Source organism: Stylophora pistillata, chromosome 4 (genome assembly GCF_964205215.1).
Source record: "Stylophora pistillata chromosome 4, jaStyPist1.2, whole genome shotgun sequence".
NCBI lineage: Eukaryota > Metazoa > Cnidaria > Anthozoa > Scleractinia > Pocilloporidae > Stylophora > Stylophora pistillata.
In genome coordinates, this window is record NC_142522.1 from 25,660,454 (window position 1) to 25,680,254 (window position 19,801).

General features: G+C 39.6%; 2 long non-coding RNA genes and 1 pseudogene across 6 annotated transcripts in view; 2 read left to right on the forward strand and 1 right to left on the reverse strand.

Moving 5' to 3' along the window:
• Positions 1 to 10,866, reverse strand: part of LOC148733029 (uncharacterized) — a 17,271-nt gene extending 6,405 nt beyond the window's left edge. Inside the window, exon 1 of one of the 3 annotated variants that reach the window (XR_015999908.1) lies at positions 10,380 to 10,866. This is a non-coding gene — a long non-coding RNA (uncharacterized LOC148733029). Of the gene's footprint in view, positions 1 to 4,681; positions 5,615 to 5,641; positions 5,770 to 10,379 lie in introns of those variants that run through there. The other 2 variants (XR_015999910.1, XR_015999909.1) reach the window with 2 other exon arrangements.
• Positions 5,886 to 10,190, forward strand: LOC148733030 (uncharacterized). 2 transcript variants are annotated; one of them, XR_015999943.1, is made up of 2 exons: positions 5,886 to 6,329; positions 9,695 to 10,190. It is a non-coding gene; the product is annotated as an uncharacterized LOC148733030 (long non-coding RNA). The 2 variants fall into 2 exon arrangements; XR_015999942.1 differs by lacking the exon at positions 5,886 to 6,329 and adding an exon at positions 8,963 to 9,294.
• A 2,371-nt stretch (positions 10,867 to 13,237) lies between the features above and the next one.
• Positions 13,238 to 19,296, forward strand: LOC148733031 (uncharacterized; annotated as a pseudogene). Its single transcript, XR_015999897.1, has 6 exons — positions 13,238 to 13,443; positions 13,551 to 14,459; positions 14,888 to 14,999; positions 15,214 to 15,475; positions 15,813 to 16,092; positions 16,514 to 19,296. The product of XR_015999897.1 is annotated as an uncharacterized LOC148733031 (transcript).
• Positions 19,297 to 19,801: the final 505 nt, after the last annotated feature.

Genomic DNA, 19,801 nt, shown 5'->3' on the forward strand with positions numbered 1-19,801 from the left:
AAAAGCGTGGCGGCCTAACGGTCATGGCGCCCTAGACATCCTACCGGTGTGTAAATGGCTGGAGGCGAATTTAAAACGGGGAGTTTTAAATTCGCCTCGAAGATGTCTGTAGCTATAGAGCAATCTCACTGTTAAGCCTTATTTCCAAGATTACTGAGCGCATTGTTCTTGATCGTTTCTCCAACTTTATGGCCGATAAAATCTATCCCATGCAACATGGTTTCGTCAAAGGACGCTCTACTATCACTCAGCTCCTCGACACAGTACACCGGATGGTCAGAACAATCGACCATGGCGAACAAACGGATGTCGCCTTCTTGGATTTCTTCAAGGCATTTGATTCAGTATCTCATGCACATCTAATCAGTAAGCTGGATCAGTCTGGAATTAAGGGACCATTGTTGCACTGGTTCATAAGCTACCTTGGCAATAGGCTACAGCGAGTAGTAATTGATGGTAAAAGCTCAAATTGGTTACCTGTCACCTCAGGAGTCCCACAAGGTTCTCTACTTGGACCTGCTTTATTTGTGTTGTTTATTAATGATATGCCGAGTGCGTTATCTCACTCAAGCACATTGGCTCTGTTTGCTGATGACGCTAAGTGCTTCCGCACCATAAGATCTTATGCTGACTGTTCCTTGCTACAAGACGAAATTGACAAGCTGGTTGACTGGAGTAACAACTAGAAGCTGGCCTTCAATGTTGACAAATGCTCACTTTGCACAGTAACACGGAAACGCAGCCCCATAATTTGCAACTACAGAATGGGAGAGAAGGCTCTTAGCAGGGTGAGAGCCCAGCGCGATCTCGGGGTACTTATGTCAGATACAGCTAGCTTCAATGATCACATCCAAGCCCAGGTAAACAAGGCTAACAAAATGCTGGGTTTTATTCGTTGCACTATCAGCGGAAGCAAAATTTTATTACCAACTCTGAGATCCCTTTATGTGGCTCTCGTACGTTCTCACCTTGAGTACGCCTCTGAAATCTGGAGCCCAAAATCATTACTATGATAAAAAGAATAGAAGGGGTGCAACGACGTGCGACTCGGCTTATGTTACCCGATTTTAGCTATAATGAACGCCTAAAACGTCTCAACCTGCTACCACTGGTTTACCGCAGAGAAGTCAAGGATCTTTCAACTTTTTATAAACTGAAGTGCGGGCATTTTAACTCTTCACTTAAGTCGTATTTTCAATTTTGTTCAGATGAGAGATTAAGATCGCATGCAAGTAATAAACTAAGAATTAATAGATTCAGGACGGAACTTTTTAAGGGAACATTTTTTAATAGGATTCCGTATCTATGGAACAATCTGCCTGATGCGTTGAGGACGGCTAGCTGTAGTGTTTCTTCTTTTAAGAGACTATGCACTAATTTTTATAACGATAGGGTTTTCGACCCTGAGCACCCATGTACCACCTGGGCTAAACCAGTACTTAGTTAGTAAGGTTGTTAGTTAGTAAGTTAGTTAGATTACTTAGTTAGGTAGTTAGCAGCTAGCCAGTTACATACCTTGATTAAGTTTTTTATATATCCGTATATTTTCTTCATAATGGGTTGACTAGCACGTATGGTTCGTCAGTTCCCTTCTAGTCTTCCCCACTGCCTTGTTATGTAACCTAATTTGTTACTATTGTGTGTTCTTTTGTTTTATTTTCCCATGTAATTGCAGTGAAATGGAATAAATAGAAATAGAGTAACCTTGTGATGAACTAGCATCCCATTCAGGGGGAAGGGAGAGTATAAATATTTCGTCGCTTAGGCTGTATGGGCTACTGGCCTGACGCAGACTTTTTTAAATTCTAATATGTACGGGCATCTCCATGAACAGTGCCGGTAAGTGTTATTTTCTTGGGACCCTCAGAGGAAAATTTCGTATTAAATTATTTAATTAAGTTGTAAACTTACCACTAATTTTTAATTGTCAATATTCTTATTTATTTATTAATTTACTTTTATTTTTTAAAATTTATAATTTTTCGGTCATTCCGTGAATTCCGAGCACACCGGTTCCGGTTCCGAATTCCGGCATTCATTATTTTCCAAACTACCCTGAAAAAAGGCAAATCACTTTCGCGCTCGCGAGAATTTATCCCAAAATAACTCCCTCCTCGCATGTGTCGCAAATCCGGCTTGCCGCCCACGCCAATTTTCCTCCCACAATACCCCTTTTGCATGTGTTGCAAACCTTCTAGACGGCAGAATTTTTCTTCCATCATGTACTTTCTCAGTCCTACCATCTCAAATTAGGCTAAAAGATATTACTGCTACCGAACCAATGGTTAAACAAGAAACTTGCATAACCTACCCTCCACTGATTTGAATTTTAGAGTTTGACTGTCAGTTCTTTCTAGTACACTTATATATCAAACTGCCACCTAAACTAAGTGGTCCGCGTCCACCAAGTAAAACAGCGACCCAACAGGGGTATAGCAAGGAAGAGCATGGGGTTTTAGTTCTTTAATCAACAATTTGCATAATTGATCAAAGAATTCTAGAATTTAGTTTTTTCGCAAAATCTGTCAATTTCGTTGCGATAAAATCAGTTCGAGTATTGATACCACACTGGACAAAACTGTTCTGGATCGAAGTTTTACAGCAAATTATAAAAAACAAGGAAAGCGATCCGAATAATTTTGTCACTCTCTTGAACTTAACAAATTCCCCACATCACCTTCTGAAAGATCACGCGACGAGGACTTACGTTACAGCGTCTCCAAATTTGGTAATAAAAACACAAAAAATACGAACAATCGCGTGATTTCCGCGAAAACGGTTTTAAATTCAAAGAGTTGTTTAGCGAACATCATCCGTCGGTGTTTGAGGATTTCGTTTGTTGTGAATTTGACAAGAAAGCAAGATAGGAACTTAACAACTTATTTGGCCACTGAAATGCGATACTGTCTTGCGACATTTGTCTTCTCAAAAGTCCTCTGGCCACTGATTCGGTCGTCCACTTGTTTTGAAGATGGCGGCCTGAAGCTCGCGCTTCTTACTTTCCTTGAAAGTTACACAGTTTTAGTCACGTCAAACTCTGATCAGGAGAGCGGAGTCAAAATTACTCCGTCATTTTTCCCCAGAAGTCAGCTGAGATTCACACAATAAATGACGAGATGCAAAATATCTGTCCACAACGTATTATAACACTATAACTACGATTATCCGTAGAGAAGGGTGCGGAAAAAGTTTGGTGACCGGATTTGACGATAAAAAGACGGCAATCTTCCTTGTTTCCAAGTTAAACTGAGTCTAAAGAGGCGTGCGTGGTGAAAGGAGGTCAAACGTCGCGTAGCTAGTTGCCCGTGGAGTGACAAAAGCACGAGTTTATTTGCTAAACTTCCGTCGAGCCTCGCTCAATTGAACTCGACGTAATCAAAGTTTACGACAAATTACAAGTCGCTGATGTACTTTGAAAGGTGTATGTCATGGGTTGAGTGGATTTCCCTTTTGTGCCAGGTACTCGTTTTACGACAAATTTCAAAATGCATTTTGAACAATGTGGCTATATAGAATCTCTCCCCTAAGACTGTTGACGTTATTCACGTTTTTCAACATTGTTTTCTTCTTTTTTCTTTTTTCTTTCGTGCCACCATAAAATTCGCATTACGAAAATGCCAAATTTTGATCCCAATTCCTTCGCATCGAATCGATTGTAAGAATGTCGACTTGTCGCTAGATTAATAATTTTGTCTGAAAACATTGTACTACTTAAACGACTTATACTTGAAAGAATAGCAGCCAGAGTCCCATATTTATCGATGCCGTAAGGGAAGTTTTCAGTTGAGGTCCGAAAGAAATACAGTATGGTTTTGCTTGCTTCTACTGCACATTCTGTGATGGGTCCAGAAAACTAGTGCCTCTTACTCAATCGAAACTCGACCATCTCTTCAAACTGAAGTTTAGAGCAATTTAATCTGACTCACAGTTGACTACGCTTTATTATAAATGCAGTGTCAAATTTCAGCACTACTGGGATAATCGTAAATAATCCTCGAAGAAAGTTATTTTTTAAGCTTGAGTTTTCATCTGTTTTATCAGAATGATTCTTAATGGTTTGGCTTTTGATATGAAAGGTTGCAAGGAAGTTCTATGCGTTTGATATCCAATCGCACATGCTGGAAATGTTTTCTTTCAAATTCTACGCTTCGCCGCATGTTTGCTTTGTTTACGCGGTGTGACGTACTTATATTTCGTAAGGAACCTGCATCAACATGGCAAGCTCTTTCCCGCCATAACTCATACGCACGTGTCGAGAACTTTCCGGCACCGCGTGAGATTTTCCCGCCATCGTTAACGCTCACAGATGACGAAATAGTGAGATAAAAATCAGCACATAGAGGACTTGCACGAATGTATTCTGTAGTAGTTTGAAATTATATGCTAACAGAATATTCAGCATTTTATTCTTTCCTTCGTGACAACACAATAACTTCGTATTCTAATTCTAGTTATCTAAATTGCTCACTCCTTGTCTCCATTTTCAGCATTCGTCGAGCAACATGAAAGCAGGAGAGTGATCGACACCTTTTTGAGCTTCTCAGTCTATCCTTATTCCTTCTATATCTCAAATTCATTTTGTTATTTATCCTAAGCACTTTTCAAAAGAGCAGTCCCCCGTCAGTAACCCTCCTGCTAATAGATCATGACGCGTAATATTCTAAACCTCCATGCAATTCACCTGAGATTTTCTCCGTTAGCTTCAACTGACAGGCGGGGTCGGTATCCTGGATAGAGCGCGATGCACACAGTGATCTTAAGAAACTACCCACTCCACAAAAAAACGATGACATCTTCCGCCCGTCCGTAGTTACACCCACGTCTTCATAAGCTGAGATAAACTATGGAAGCTTCTTGACTTATCACGTGAGAAAAACATGAATTCCAAAGGTCACCCTCCATGCTCCAGCGAGGCCGAGGCGGAGGCGGTAAATATGTTATGTGAATAACAACAAAGTGCTGACTCGAACAAGCTCGGTTGTTGTTACGTTAAAAGTCGCACTTAAAACTCAATTTGTTTCTCCAGTTTCATTTACATAAGGGTCGTCTTTAAATCGCTGCACATTTATTTCTGTCGATGCTAGATTGCCAGTAGCTCGCTTACTCACCTCTCCCCACCACCCTCCTCCCCCCCTCTACCCGTCTCCTTTACCTGTCTGATAAATTATGCTCGGTCAGAGTTAAACTGCATAGTCAGCACTTTCAGTTTCGACAAATGGTCACGCTGTGCGTTCCATCTTTTTTTTTTTTTTTTTTCATTCGTTCGCCCGCCCCGAACGTCCTGGTGATTTTTGCCAGCCATTGCACAATCTGTACTGGACTATATATACTCAAGGGAGCGTTAATTACTCCGTCGAATTCATTGTATTTTAAGTTTTCCTCATCACGTATCTGTAACATAAATTCAGTTTCAAAATTGCTCTAAATTCTCTCTCGGAATTCTAATATTTTATCTTTTTAACCAAAAGTTATTCAACTTTGTTGCGACTAACATTGAACAGAGCTGACCATTACAATGTAAGCGCTTTCGAACTCGGGGATCGATTGATCGCATTCATGGCTTCAAGCCTGACCCCGGCCGCATTCCATATGATAATTCTGATGTCAACAACATGAAAATAGAAAGTAATATACGCCATACTTGTAACTGATCAGTTGAAAAGACTGGATTATGATAAGATCCCCGGCCCCGCGTTTTCCATATAGCCTGGCATGTAAACAGCACGCACTGATATGTTACCATCTCAGATCCCAAATGTGCCTTTGTTTACGTATGCGTTGTGTGACGTGTTTACTGTGTGGTTTACACAAAGTGTGTAGCCACACTATGGAATCATCGGATTTGCAAAACGCATGCAAAACGCATGTCACGCATGCAAAACGCATGTCACGTGGTCTAGTGTCGTAAGGCGTCCGCGTGAGTCATCTTTGGTTTAAAGCGTGGTCTCGAGTAATTTTTTTTTTTCAGGTGATCGTTTGACGACTTAGTTCTCGTCACACAAGCCAAAGCACCCAGATCCGGCTTGTGTTATAATTGCAGCTTTTTCAAGAGTTTTTACGCTCTTGTAAGACAACATTTAACAGCTTGAATCCTCGGTACGAGTTGTACCACACGGAAAGGAGTCATTGCACTCTCGCAAGCCAACAACTATCGGATTGATCTATCGGTGCGGGTTTTACCACTGAGTCTCTGAAAGAGTTTGAAAGTGTTTGAAATTGTCTTAAGCCTCCTGGAAGTGCCATAAAGTGAAATAAGTTGTATTGTAGTTGCATTCTCCTTGCACTGTTGGGAATTCACGGAGGCATATTTTAAAACGACAAAAGTGCTAGTAAGTATGGGAATCTCGATTGTACAATGCCGGTCAAGGATTGGCTTTTATGACAATTTCGTCGAAAGAAAGAATATCTTATCATGTTTTAAGAATCATTGTTAGAGTTTAATGCTCATGATGTTCGATTTAAATGTATTTTACTTGCCAGTGTAGGATTCCACGGGCGAATTTTTGTGTTAGCTTGTCATTTATGCATGCTTTTTAGAACTATTTAAACGCAACGGCTTCTTAGCGCGCCAATTTTTCAACGTATTCTCTAGCCCGAAGGTTTCGTTGCCGATCTTAGACGCTTAACTTAAGCTTCGGCGCCATCGCTACAGTCAGGAAAACATTTGTAAGTCTATAATTCTGTCTTGTATGTTTATCATCGCTCGGCCCTTTTTCTCATGTATTTTTATTTATTTTCCTTGTCGAACCTCGCTCGCTAACTCGCTCGATCACAAAACCTCAATCGGCTCCTCGAGTCTCTTCAACCGAGCGCGAGTTCGAAATTTACTAGACGTAGCATCGACAAGAACTGTAGGGTACAGCCAGTATTGAGAGGTTTTTTGGATAACACAAAATGTGGAATGATGTGATGTTTTGGTTTTCACATATGATTTTCTACAATGCTTATAATTATTCCATTGCTTATAGGACTAGAGCCAAGTAGTTTAATGTTACAACTGAACTGTGATTATTATTACGTCTTCCAAGTAATGTCCAGAATTATTCAGACCTTAACATTTCTTGACTTCCTGAAAGCTTGGCAGTCTTCTAAATTCCCTTCATAATGGTTTAGATGAGCATTGATATTTAAACTTGGTAACAGTACATGTGTATTAGACCTTTATTTGGTAGACTACAACTTCTTTTCAGTTACTTGTTTGGTTTTGGTTAATTCATCACAATACTGATATGCATGAAAAATTACACTCTTGATTGGCTGAAAACAGCTAGGAGTCTTTTCCATGTATCACTAGTGCAAAAGTAATTACTCAAGTACAAATGCAAACCAACTGGTAGGCTCAGCAACAATAGATCACTCTAGTAACCAATCAGATTGACAAGAAGTAGGTTGTGCTGATTGATACACAGAGAAGCTGACCGAAATAAACAAAAGCTTGAATTTTTTAGGTATATTCAGGGGCTTCATTAATGTTTTCTGCAGGAGGGAAACTGGTTTTCACAGGTGGGCAAAACTCTTTGAACTGATTTTCTTTATAAGATGAACTTTCCTCCAGACCGTCAAATCAGGTGGGCAAAACCGTCCTCACACCCAGTCAATTTGCCCGGTGCCTGGTCCTTAATGAAACCTCTGTATATTGATAGAAACTGACAAAAGTGCATTCCTGAGTAAGATTTCAGCTGAAGGACAAATTTTGATAGCATGTCAAGTTGACCATTTACATGGCGATGTCAAGTTCCCCTTTTCATTTCATGTCTTTACATAGCTTGAATTTGGGAAACACTGGCATGAAATAACAATATCAATAGGAAAACTCGAAAGATTCTGGTGCTTTAAATATGATACCATCATGCACTTGCTTGTACATTGAACTCTGTTGTGTTTAAGTTATGTCACTGATTACTGTTCCTGAAATCTATTATGGTGACACTTATCTCCATTAAACTTTCTGTTAAATAGAACCTCCAGGTCAAATTGTGGATCTTATTGGGTTAAAAAGTATTAGCAGTTTTAATGTAATGTTACTTCAGAGTACTACCCAACATATGATTCATTAAAGTATTGCTTGTGTTCTGATATTGTTATGCATCTATCTTTTTTCCCTAGATTCTTCCATTTGCAACCCCATATCCACCTACCTCAACTAAATTTTCTTGTGTTCTTTATTGAAAATACAGCCCCACAAAACCCAAATACAATAATTAGAGTAAACATTTTGCTCCCAGCCGACTGAAAATAGAATTTTGTGCCCTAATGGGTAATAGAAACCTACACTCAGCATTGTGTTACTTTACATGTATTGTCGAAAATTAGTCATACATTCAAACCAATTCAAGCTCCCAATGGCTTCTAGTATAGATTTCATCAATTCCTAGACGTTTCTACCCTTCTGGCAAGTTCTGTCCTCATTTACTGGTACACAAAATGCCAAAAATATTTGTATGAAATGCTTCCCTTGAGTTAATTTCACATCACTTGCCTTGGAAAAGTCAATCAACCTACAAACTTCAGAACTCAATTCCACTTTGTTACGTAAACAAAATCATGACTGAATCCTATTAGGCCGCCATGGGAGATGATGCTGATGCTTTTTTTACTTCCTAAAATCTTCAAGTTACATGTGTAACCTTTGTTTTCAAAATGAGGCCTCCATAGCAAAGTTTGGCCATTAACTCTCATCTTGAAAATGAACATTTCAGGGCTATTCTATGCCAGTTATTTTATGATGAACAGGAACAACATTGAAAACTAACCGTAACCAGATATTAGCTCTTCTAATAGAAACTCAGTAAGACATCAGACACTGGAAAGCTGCTCGATTTCGTAAGACACACATGTACGCATTGCGGACCAATTTTTTTTTTAAGAGACAGCAGATTAAATGCTAATTTTAGCAGACGTCATGCTCGCCAAAACTCTCTCGTACGAACTGACCATGACAGTGCTTACCACGGTGAAGAGATCACAAAACTGATGTTTCGAGTGTAAGCCCTTCATCAAAGCAAATCAAATTATCGTGTAATACCTCCATCAAAGCAGCGTAGTAGCACAGCTTGGCCTAATTGCAGTCAAACTGATCTTCGCTGAAGAATTCGGGGGAATGGTCACATAACGGTTATATGACCATTCCCCCACATAGTTCCGTTACACTCAATTAGAATGAAAACAATAAGTCATTTGTACGACGTGATAACAAATTACGTAAACGAACGCAACGAACGAACACAAGAGTCCAACCGAATGATAGAAGAAGCTGTGTTAAAAATTACAAAATGTTTATCAAGTAAAGTTATGGTAAGGAGAGCTGATTTAAAATTACTCCTTCAGTTCCCCCTTAGGGAGAAGTCAGTTGGGATTCCCACAATAGATTACAAGATGCGATGTGGACGAGATGCGATGTATCTGTGTATGACAGTTATGCATCACATAACTGTCATAACTCGACATTTCCATTTTCTTCCCAAACGACTGACACCTACGCGCCTGATGTCATGAAATGCTCATGAAAGCACTTTCAGTTTTGGTAATCGCAGCTTTCATATCATCATTATTCTCATTGAATTTTGGGTCCTTGAAACACGCAAACACAATAGAGACGACTCGACAATAACAAATTATTAACTTGTAAATTCACGAAATCCTTCTGGTTGTTGAGATTTTGGTGAACTGATTGAGGCCATCATTTTCATTGCAGCACCAGAAGTTGGTCGTCTCGTTCTAATTAGGATTCGCACCAATGGAACCCCTCGCCGCACGGCTGAAGATAATACTAAGATTATCATAAGAGAGGGACGCAAAGTAGAGTAACGCGGAAACGAGAAGCTGCTAGCGGAGAATCTGGAAAATTCTCTGTCTCCAATCTTTCTCAGCTCCCCCGCTAAAAACTCTCAAATAACATTTTTAGTGTGAAAGACGATATTTATCACGTAAAAAATGGATTATGTGGTCTTTGTACCATGACGTGATGGCTAATGACGAATGTAGTATTTTTAAACAGGAACATTTGACACCTGTCCATCAAAGAGCAATCGTTTTCGCGCCGAAAATAGGAGACGCGCATTCCACTGAAGCGCCGCATTGAGATTCCCGCCACTCGCTTGGCAAACAAATCTACTCGTTTACACAAATACGAAACCAACACTACGAAAAATTGTCAGTTCTATCGATTTGAATAAAATCAGAAAAAAGATCATCTGCTCAAGAGCAGAGATCAACGTTAAGGGAAAATTGAACACATCAAGTTTAGATCTGCATGAATATTCAGATATCTAACTTAGCTGAGTACGCACACAAAGCCAGTAACTGCTTTAAAACTCGTCAACTCGATAAATTTTCGTTTCTTTGAACGTAAAATTTTTTTAAGGTTTTTATTGACCCACCTGAGATCAGCTCGGCGGTCAGCTGTTGATGCGAACCTTTGGGCTGTTCTTGAGAAGACTGAGAACGCGACCTGCGCAAAGATCGCAGTAGCAGTATGAACTCACAACAAGAAGACGGCATGTTTCGTAAACAACTTCGAATTATTTCCCTTTTTCCAGAAACGAATTGAAAGACTTCACCAAAAGATGGAGAATATATCGGTCGAATAAGCCGTTTAAAGCCCAACCGGCGCAGTTTTCTTTTCCGCTCCACGCAGGCAAGAATTGTGACGTTTTAAAACCCGTGAAAACACGCACCACTCTTTAAACGTCACGTGGACGGATATAAATACGCTTTAATGATCGCGTGAGGTCAAGTTGGCCAAGATTAACCTTTAACTCGCAAGATCTGATATGATGATGAATTCTCCCCTCTTGCTGCTACACATTTCCTTGTAAATTGGCTACAAGAATTTATTGTTTAATCAAGGTAATTGGCAACTTCTACCTGATAAATTTAGGATCATGTATGGATATTATAGGGAAAAGTTACAGGTCAATCACTTGTGGGAGTTAAGAGTCTGTCCACGAGAGGACCAGGCAGGCGTGACACATGCCATCTCACCGATTTCTCTCAAACTTTCACAGATGATTAAGATCATAAAGTTATTCAAGAGTCCAAAGTAGTTTGGGCTCCCAGTTAATCCCTGGGGTACAAGGGCTTTCACATCAAATCCCAGGGATAAAACCCCGAAATTAGCCCTAAAATTGCACTTCCAAAAAAGATCTCCCACACTGATAGAATGCGGTGGATTTTAATCTCATTTCATCCAACAATTTTTTGAACCTTAAGCAATCGAAGGTTCAAAGTTGGATTGATTTGAAATCATCCTCGCCAATCGAGAGCATTTCATAATCAACCATGTCACGCGACAATTTAAGAGACCGAAAATAAGGCTTTTTTAATTGCAAATATCTCCAATGGGCAACGTTACATGTCGATCAACATGTAATCACAGTAAAACCCAATCATAGTGCTATGTTTCTGACGAAAAAAATTTTTGGCCTCTGTGAAACATTCGTGATCACATTCCTCCGAAGTGCGTGACAGGCAATGTTGATTCCTCCGAAGTGCGTGACAGGCAATGTTTATTTAAGCACTTTGTGATCACAAGCTGCTAGTTAATGAGCCGAATCAAATCGTGTTATGGTATATGTGACGCCAATTGTTTTGTTTTTTGGCTCTAAAAGTATTAACAGGTGTTTAACTGCATAGTGAAGGCGCTGAATTAATTGTACTAATTCGTAGATATTGACACAATTCACTGACAGTTATTAGTAAATCTAATTACACCGATTCGTGTTTTTATGCTGGAAGTCAACAGCTAAAAACAGAGTATGCGAGGTATATTTTGCACATTTTGTTACTTTCCACACTTGTTAAATTTATTATCAAACCTAGGATGCACTTGAAGTAATTTCCTTGTGGAGAAAAAACAGCTGTCATGCAAATTTAGGTGAGTGGCGTGACACGTGCTCCCGTCACATGTACTTGCATGAATTCAGAAATGAAATTCCCAGAGCTCGAAAAAAATAAACTTCTATCTTGAAAGTCAATCCACATTCTACTTTAAATAAACTTAATTTATTTCACCTTTGTAAAGTCTGATTGCAGGATTGTTTTCGAGGTAGAGCCATGAAAAATAAACAAAGATAACTAAATAGCACGTAGTCTTTTCTTCCCAGAGAAGTCTCGCCGTAGTTTTTCTAGTTACTTGGTAGATTTTTTGGAGCGGCAACTTAAAGCTATGGCTGCCCAATTATCTTGTTCGTTCTCTTCGCATTCCAAGAGCACTTGTGATTTTTCAGAGAGATTTCCAGGGAAGAATGAATTATTTCCTTTGTCATCCTGTACGAGGAATATCAAATCTCATTTGCGGCAACTGAAGGTTGCCCAAACATCTGTTAGGTCGGAGAAAGACCTCATTTTAGCTAGAGTGGGATTCTTTGATGTGATGGGGGACGAAATGACAGTGTGTCCGAAGCATTGCGCTGCGTTAGGCACCTGCTGGAGACCAAGTCTCAAATGTTACCATCCTCTGCATGGCATTAAGCGACGAAAACCAGAAAGAGGAGCAAGCCTTCAGATGTGTAAAGAGATTCTAGAGAAATGGAGAGTTCTTGTTCCCGTCGGTGCAGGTATGGTTTTGTTTTCATTTTTTGCTGTTTGGAATCATGTCTCCTGTAGAATCAGATAGACACCAGTGGTATTCCTTGTTCTTACTAAGTGAAACTACTTCAACTGGATAGGGTATTAACAGAATTTGTAAATAGTTCATTTCGCAGGTCAATATTACGATAACTGCTCACTTCTTGTGACAGAAAAGTTTCAACAGGGAACTGAAAAATAATTTTTTGACCATTTACTTTGCACACAAGGTAAAAGGTAGTCGATAACTTTCGACTTTAGAACAGGTTCAAGTTTTGTATTGGCTAGACGATCTTGCTTTTTTGGTCTTAAGGGAGCTACGTCACAATATTTTGAGTCATTTTTACAGTCGTAAAGAGTTGCTTTTATATAGAATGAAACCTTGAAATGATCGTTTTATAGGGCAGAAAAACACTAAAGATGCAAGAACGGAACAAGGATCGCTATTCGTTAAGAATGGTGAACTTAAAAACAAGGATTGCAAATGACGAACTTGAAAAAAAAAGCTAGGCAAGTGTCTCATCCAGTGTTTGACAAGCAATTGATAATTAGAAGGGTAAAAAGATCGCAGCCAACGACAATGATTCTGTAAGAGGGGTTTCTTTTTGTTGCAAATCTGCTATTTGCAATCGATGTAAAAAGACATATAATGCCGACTAATTTATGTAGTTGGACCCCTTCTCCTTTACCCTTTTAAAATATATTTTAATGTTTCTGCTACGAACTATTACAGGTACTTGCAAATTATGCCGCAGCGAACACGGTGCTGCTCTTGTCGTTGAACCCGCATCACCTGAGACTCAGCCCTCTCTTGATCCTACTGCAGTCAGCGAGCCTGGATTTACTCTTTCATCACTCCGAGAACAGCCTAGTGAGGTAAATTTTCTTCTTTGCATTTTTCCTCGGTTTCTTGAAGGGAAAACGAACGCACCTGCAGTATATTATATTTTTGCGGTAATGTAATTTTTTTTTTAATTCTATAGGCAATACCAAACCCACAACTCCCAGCGGGGGCAGATGATGTAAATTCTGAGGCACCTTCATACGCCGCACAAGAGGTCGGTCCCGGGATAATATCAACTCTGCAACTTCTAGTGGGGTCAGATTATGCAAGTTCAGAGGCTCTTTCGTCCTCTTCACAAGAATCAGTACCTGAGATCGAAACGTCGCTATAATGGCAGCCAACTCCTCAAGTACAGCATAGGCTTCACTTTCCGAATAACTTTCTCCGAAACTCTGCGGACGGAAGAGTAAGTCCCATTCGATCTCAGCTCTGTACAGATGTTTTGAATTTGTCCCCTTCCTCAAGTCGCTACTACAAACGTAAAGCAGTGCAAGCAGTAGAGACAGTACTGGAGGCAATTGCGCCACAGCGGTCCACTTGGCTTTTCAATCGGGTTGTTGAGAGGTACAGCAGTGGAAGGGATGGAAACAGGCCAGATAATCAACTTCTTGGAAGACTCGTAAAGCTCTATGAAGAAGCAAACTCATGGTATACCAGACAGCAGATACTCTCTATTTTTGTTTGTGACCACTCGAGGTCTGAATTATTGACCTTAATTCCGGGTCTTACAAAATAGAGAATTGACGAAGCAAGAAAACACGCTTTTCTTAACGAGCCTGGTCAACAAATAGAACCACCACAGATCAAGCGAAGTAGAATTCACCCAGCAAAGGTTGACCACTTTCTTGATTTTGTTTCTAGTCCGTCTTTTTTGCAAGATGTCGCGTACGGAACAAAAAAGTTGAAACTTTCCGATGGTGACACACTGGAAATTCCTAATGTGGTGAGAACTGTGATAGCATCGAGACTTGTCCAACTGTATACATCGTACTGTTCCGAGACTGGATTTCAACCTTTAGGTCGATCGACGCTGTTCAACATACTGAAGGTAAGCAGTTTCGAAAATAGAAGAAAGTCTCGATACGTAATTAAGGCAATTCCATCGTTGATCCTTATCAATTAGTAAACAAACCGACTTTGCTCTCCCTACATTTCAACATCGTCTCTACTCCGTTAAGGTACCTTAGTCCTAAACTCCGGAGTAGCATCGCTACTAGTAAGGAGATCGATGTACAGATCGCTGCCTATGATCGATGTTAAGATCTAAAGAAAACAAATATTGCATCAATAATGTTATTATTTTCACACTTATGTCACTAGGTAGGTGTTCCTTACCAAGGGCACCTCGTGCGAGATAGTTTTAGACACAAGTAAACTTCATCATCCTATTTGTGTGATGCACCTTCAAAAATAAGATAGATAGACTAACAGGCATGATATGCGTCAAACGTTGCAGTTGAATTCTTTTTTCAAAAGGTATGCGCGGCTTCTAAAAAGAAATCGCTCACAGGGCTGGATAGCATTCAAACAGATGGTGTGTGTGACTTTGCCACATTAGTAGAAACAGCAGAAAGGTTATGCTCACTCGGTAAGTAAAATCGTTGAAATTAGCAAATGCTAAAGAAAGAGCAACTTATTAGACCGTAAAACTGTTAGGGAATTTCCTGGTAATAAAAGGTTTGAAAAATACTTTATTCCCTTATTATCCGTAAATGAATGTTTTTATATCAGTTTTATAGCATCTGGAACTACATGCATCAACTGCCACGGTTTTATATATATATATATATATATCTTTTTAGGTCTACAAGAAGAAGGAACGAAGGATATGAAACGCCGCTTGAAGAGTGCGAGGCAGTATTTAAAGACCGATTACAAAATCCACTTAGCAAGGGAGAGTGCTTGTCCTGACCACTGCCGACAATTTGCCTTGAGTAGTTCCGATCCAGAATTCCACGGAATCTGTGCGCATCAGCACACGGTCAAATGTGATCGATGCGAGGATCTTAGGAATGTAATAGCAGACCTTCAGTTGGCATTTGACTCACAAGAAGTCAAATTCAGGTGATTATATGTGTTTACAGTTGATACCATCTGGTTTCCTCACAACCTTCGTATTGTTCTCGAATGCAGTATGCAACTGAAGTCCGCGATATGTAACTAGCAGTCAAAGATGACGTGACAGATAACTATCAATCTCAGTGTCATATCACAAAGGCTGGAACGGTTTTTTATCTTTTTAAACTTTTATGAAATGCTTGAGAACTTAACCGTCTTTAAGGTTATATTTACCAACTTGTTTTCAAGTGGAACCTTGAGAAGAATTTACCAAACAATATGCAAGTTTTCAAATCTCAAAAGAAAGCATATGATCTAAGTTATATTGTTAGACGTCTTTTAGCACTAAAGACCAGCTGGAAGAGTTACAGTACGATGTGGATAACGCAATTCCTGATATTGATAGATGGAAAGCGCATATCCTCAGGGCGGCTCACCAGAACACTGCAAAAAGCGCGGTTATCGAGAACCTGGCCAATAACCAAGTACTTATCATTATGGATTGGGCTATGAAATTTCTCCCAATCGGTTACCGGGAAACACAGCGAGATTGGTTTGGGAAGAAAGGAAAGTCATGGCATGTTTCTGTTGCTGTCAAAAAGGGGGATGACGGAGAAATTAAGGTAGAGTTTCAGTTGCGTTTGGGCGTAATTCAACTAAGATCGACGTCTAATAAAAAGAAAACTTACAACTGATTTATGATTAGTGTTCATCACGCCAGCGCACCAGAAGGAGTGATAAACTAATCTATTGGTCATCATACTAACTTAGATCAACGCAATAACGTGAAAGCGATGCCGCAACCAAGATTTTTGCAAACGTTATATCTGTGAAGAAGACATTGGCCAGAAAAAGTTGATTTACACATTGTACGCAATTTCTGGAGGTAAAAATGTTGGGTAAACCAAAAATGCAAGGACATGCTTTCAACAAATTCCCTATTGCGTAGGTTCTTTCATAATATAGAGCTTTACCTCAACATTAGCTGCAAGCCTAATGGTGACAATATACTAATTAGGTAATACAATCCCGTTTTTTCTCTAGACAAGAAGCTATATCCACCTTTTCGACAAATGCACCCAAAACTGGTTTGCAGTGGCATCAATCCTGGAAAGTACGCTTGTGGCCTTAAAGGCTAGTTATTCTAACCTCAGTGAAGCTTTCTTGCGATCCGATAACGCTGGGTGCTACCACAATGCGTATCTTATTCTGTCATTGCCAAGTCTTGGTGAGCGTTTCGGAATCAGAATCTTGCGCTATGACTTTAGCGATCCCCAAGCCGGCAAAGATGTTTGTGACCGCCGTATAGCCACTCTTAAAAGTCACATGCGGCGATTTATAAACGAGGGAAATGACATTAACACCGCCAATGACATGAAGGTTGCAATTGAATCGTATGGTGGGGTAAAGGGCTGCTATGCCACTGTAGCAGAAATCCAGGATTCTTTTCAAAATATGACGAAACATAGCATGACTGGAATTCAAGCACTGAACAATTTCTTGTTCGAGTCAGCTGGACTGAGAGCTTGGAAGGCATACAATGTGGGTACCGACAGGTTTTTTTCGCTGGCACAGCTTCAGAAGTATGGTACTCCACAAGGTCCCACAGGTATCAAAGAACTTCAGCCATTTAGCCAACCGTTACAAGATGTCGGCACCTTTCGTGCAGGAGCAACGCAGGCCCAAGATGTCGGACCATTAGCGCCAACGGAGGTGCAAATAATGCAATCAGACGAAGCAGAGTCAGCAACGCGGTCGATGGCCTCCTATTCCTGCCCTGAACAAGGATGTGTGAAAGTCTACAAGGAATTTAAAGGTCTAGAAAAACATCTCGATGTTGGACGCCACCTAATCAAGTTAGAAAGAGAATCGGACTATGACAGCATTATAACAAAGTGGGCAGAGACCTGTAAAACTGTTACAGGAGACCATGTCGAAGGTGAGGTTGGTGGTGTACCGTCAGTAACAGAATCCTCATCAGTATCAGCTGACAATCCATCACTGGAGGTGGGTTGGGCAATGAAGAAATCAAAGAAGTGAATCCGATTTTCCGAACGCGTTCGCTCTTATTTGCAGGAAACATTCTTCCAAGGAGAGGAAACCGGTGTTAAAGCAAATCCCGCTGATATTGCATGTAAAATGAAGAGTCAAAGATCGTCAAATGGAGATAAATTGTCTTCAAAGGAAGAATGGCTTTCAACACATCAAGTTGCAAGATATTTCAGCAGGCTGTCAGCCCTTAACAAGTGTGGTGTCTTGAAGCGAAATGTAACTGCTTCCCAAGAGGAGAAAGAGGACCTTGATGATTATATCAGCGAAGTAGAAGCAATGGAGACAAGATTCCAAATAGGAAGGGAACTAGAACTTTGATTTAAAACGTGTATTTTAATCGAAGTAATCTCTATTTAATTATGAATAACCTGCAAAAGGCACTCATAGATACCGTAAGGTAAAAAGTGCTGTCTATAATAACTGGCAAGGAGCCTGGCAAAACAGAGGAAAGCAAAGCCCTCTGCATTTGAGTATCACAACGCTACCAGCAACTCCTTGCCACATAACATATATAGCAATGCGAATTCAATTGTAACTGCAATGAAACGTGGAAATAATCTTAGCACTTATGTCCACTAAATACATAGAAGAGGTTGGCTCCAGTCCTAACGTGAATAATTGTGAGCAAGGCTACTACTATGGCATACTCCACAAACGCTTACCAAAACAAAATAACCTGCAACAATCAAAATAACAGGGGTATCTTTCAATCTAGCATATAGACTTGAGCAGCTCTTTCCCTACTTATTAAAATTTTGTAGCAACTGAAGTATTTTGTAGTAAGTTCTCAGTTACTTCGTTCGCACTTCTTTTCTTTCAAAATTGAAAATATTGCATACGAAACATGAATCTTCGAATGCCGTTTTTTATTACTCTCGGATTGGTTAATAATACCACAAAACATAATTTAAAGGATTGATTATGGCGCGAAGATAATAATTTACCGTGAAATAGTATCTAACAGTAAGTGCGTGGTAGTCAAACCTAAAAGAAAAAGAATGGAATTAAATGAAATGTAATTAAATGAAACTAAAAGAAAACAATGGAAAAAGTGCGTAATACTAACTAATAGTGCAATAACTACAATTTCATGGGTCTAGTTAAATCACCCTAGTTCCCACATCATAGTTGAATAGAAATAGAGAAAATTATGATGAATACAAGCACAAAGTGGCAAGGAAACTGGTCGATTACGTGCTTTCTTTTATCTTTGTTTACTTTTCATGGCGATAGTTTTTAGATTCACCTGATTTCAGAAAAAGACTCATGCCATTAGATTTTAGTACAGTAAACAAAAATAACTTGAACTTAAGTCGAATATGGATTGCCTGTCAAAGAGAGACTTTTATTTTTTCGAGCTCAGTGAATTTTATTTCTGAATTCATGCATTGAAGTATATGTAACAGAAACACGTGTCACGCCGCACACCTAAATTTACATGACGACCGTTTTTTCTTCGGTAAGGAAATTACTTTAAGCGCGCTCCATGTTTGAAGATAAATTTAAGAAGTATGAAAAGAAAAAAATTCACAAAAAATAGTTGGCATACTTTGCTTTCAGCTGTCGATTTTCAGTATATAAACACGAGTCGGTGTCATTAGATTCGCTAGGAGATCTTCTTAAGTAACTATCAGTGAATTGGGTCAATATCTACGAAATGTACAATTAATTCAACGCCTTAGCTATGCAACTAAACATCTTTTAATATCTTTAGAGCCGAAAAACAAAACATTTGGCGTCACATATACCATTAAACGATTTGATTCGCCTCGTTAACCAGCAGCTTGTCGTCAAAAAGTGGTTAAATCAACTTTGCCTCCCACGCACTTCGGAGGAATCTGATCACAAATATTTCAGGGAGGCCAAAAATTTTTTTCGTCACAAAAATAGCACAATGATTGGGTTTTACTGTGATTACATGTTGATCGACATGTAACGTTGCCCATTGGAGATATATGCAATTAAAAAAGCCTAATTTTCGGTCTCTTAAAGTTGTCGCCTGACATGGTTGATTATGAAATACTCTCGATTGGCGAGGATAATTTCAAATCAATCCAACTTTGAACCTTCGATTGCTTTAGGTTCAAAAAATTGTTGGATGAAATGAGATTAAAATCCACCGCATTCTATCAGTGTGGGAGATCTTTTTTGGAAGTGCAATTTTAGGGCTAATTTCGGGGTTTTATCCCTGGGATTTGATGTGAAAGCCCTTGTACCCCAGGGATTAACCGGGAGCCCAAACTACTTTGAACTCTTGAATAACTTTATGATCTTAATCAT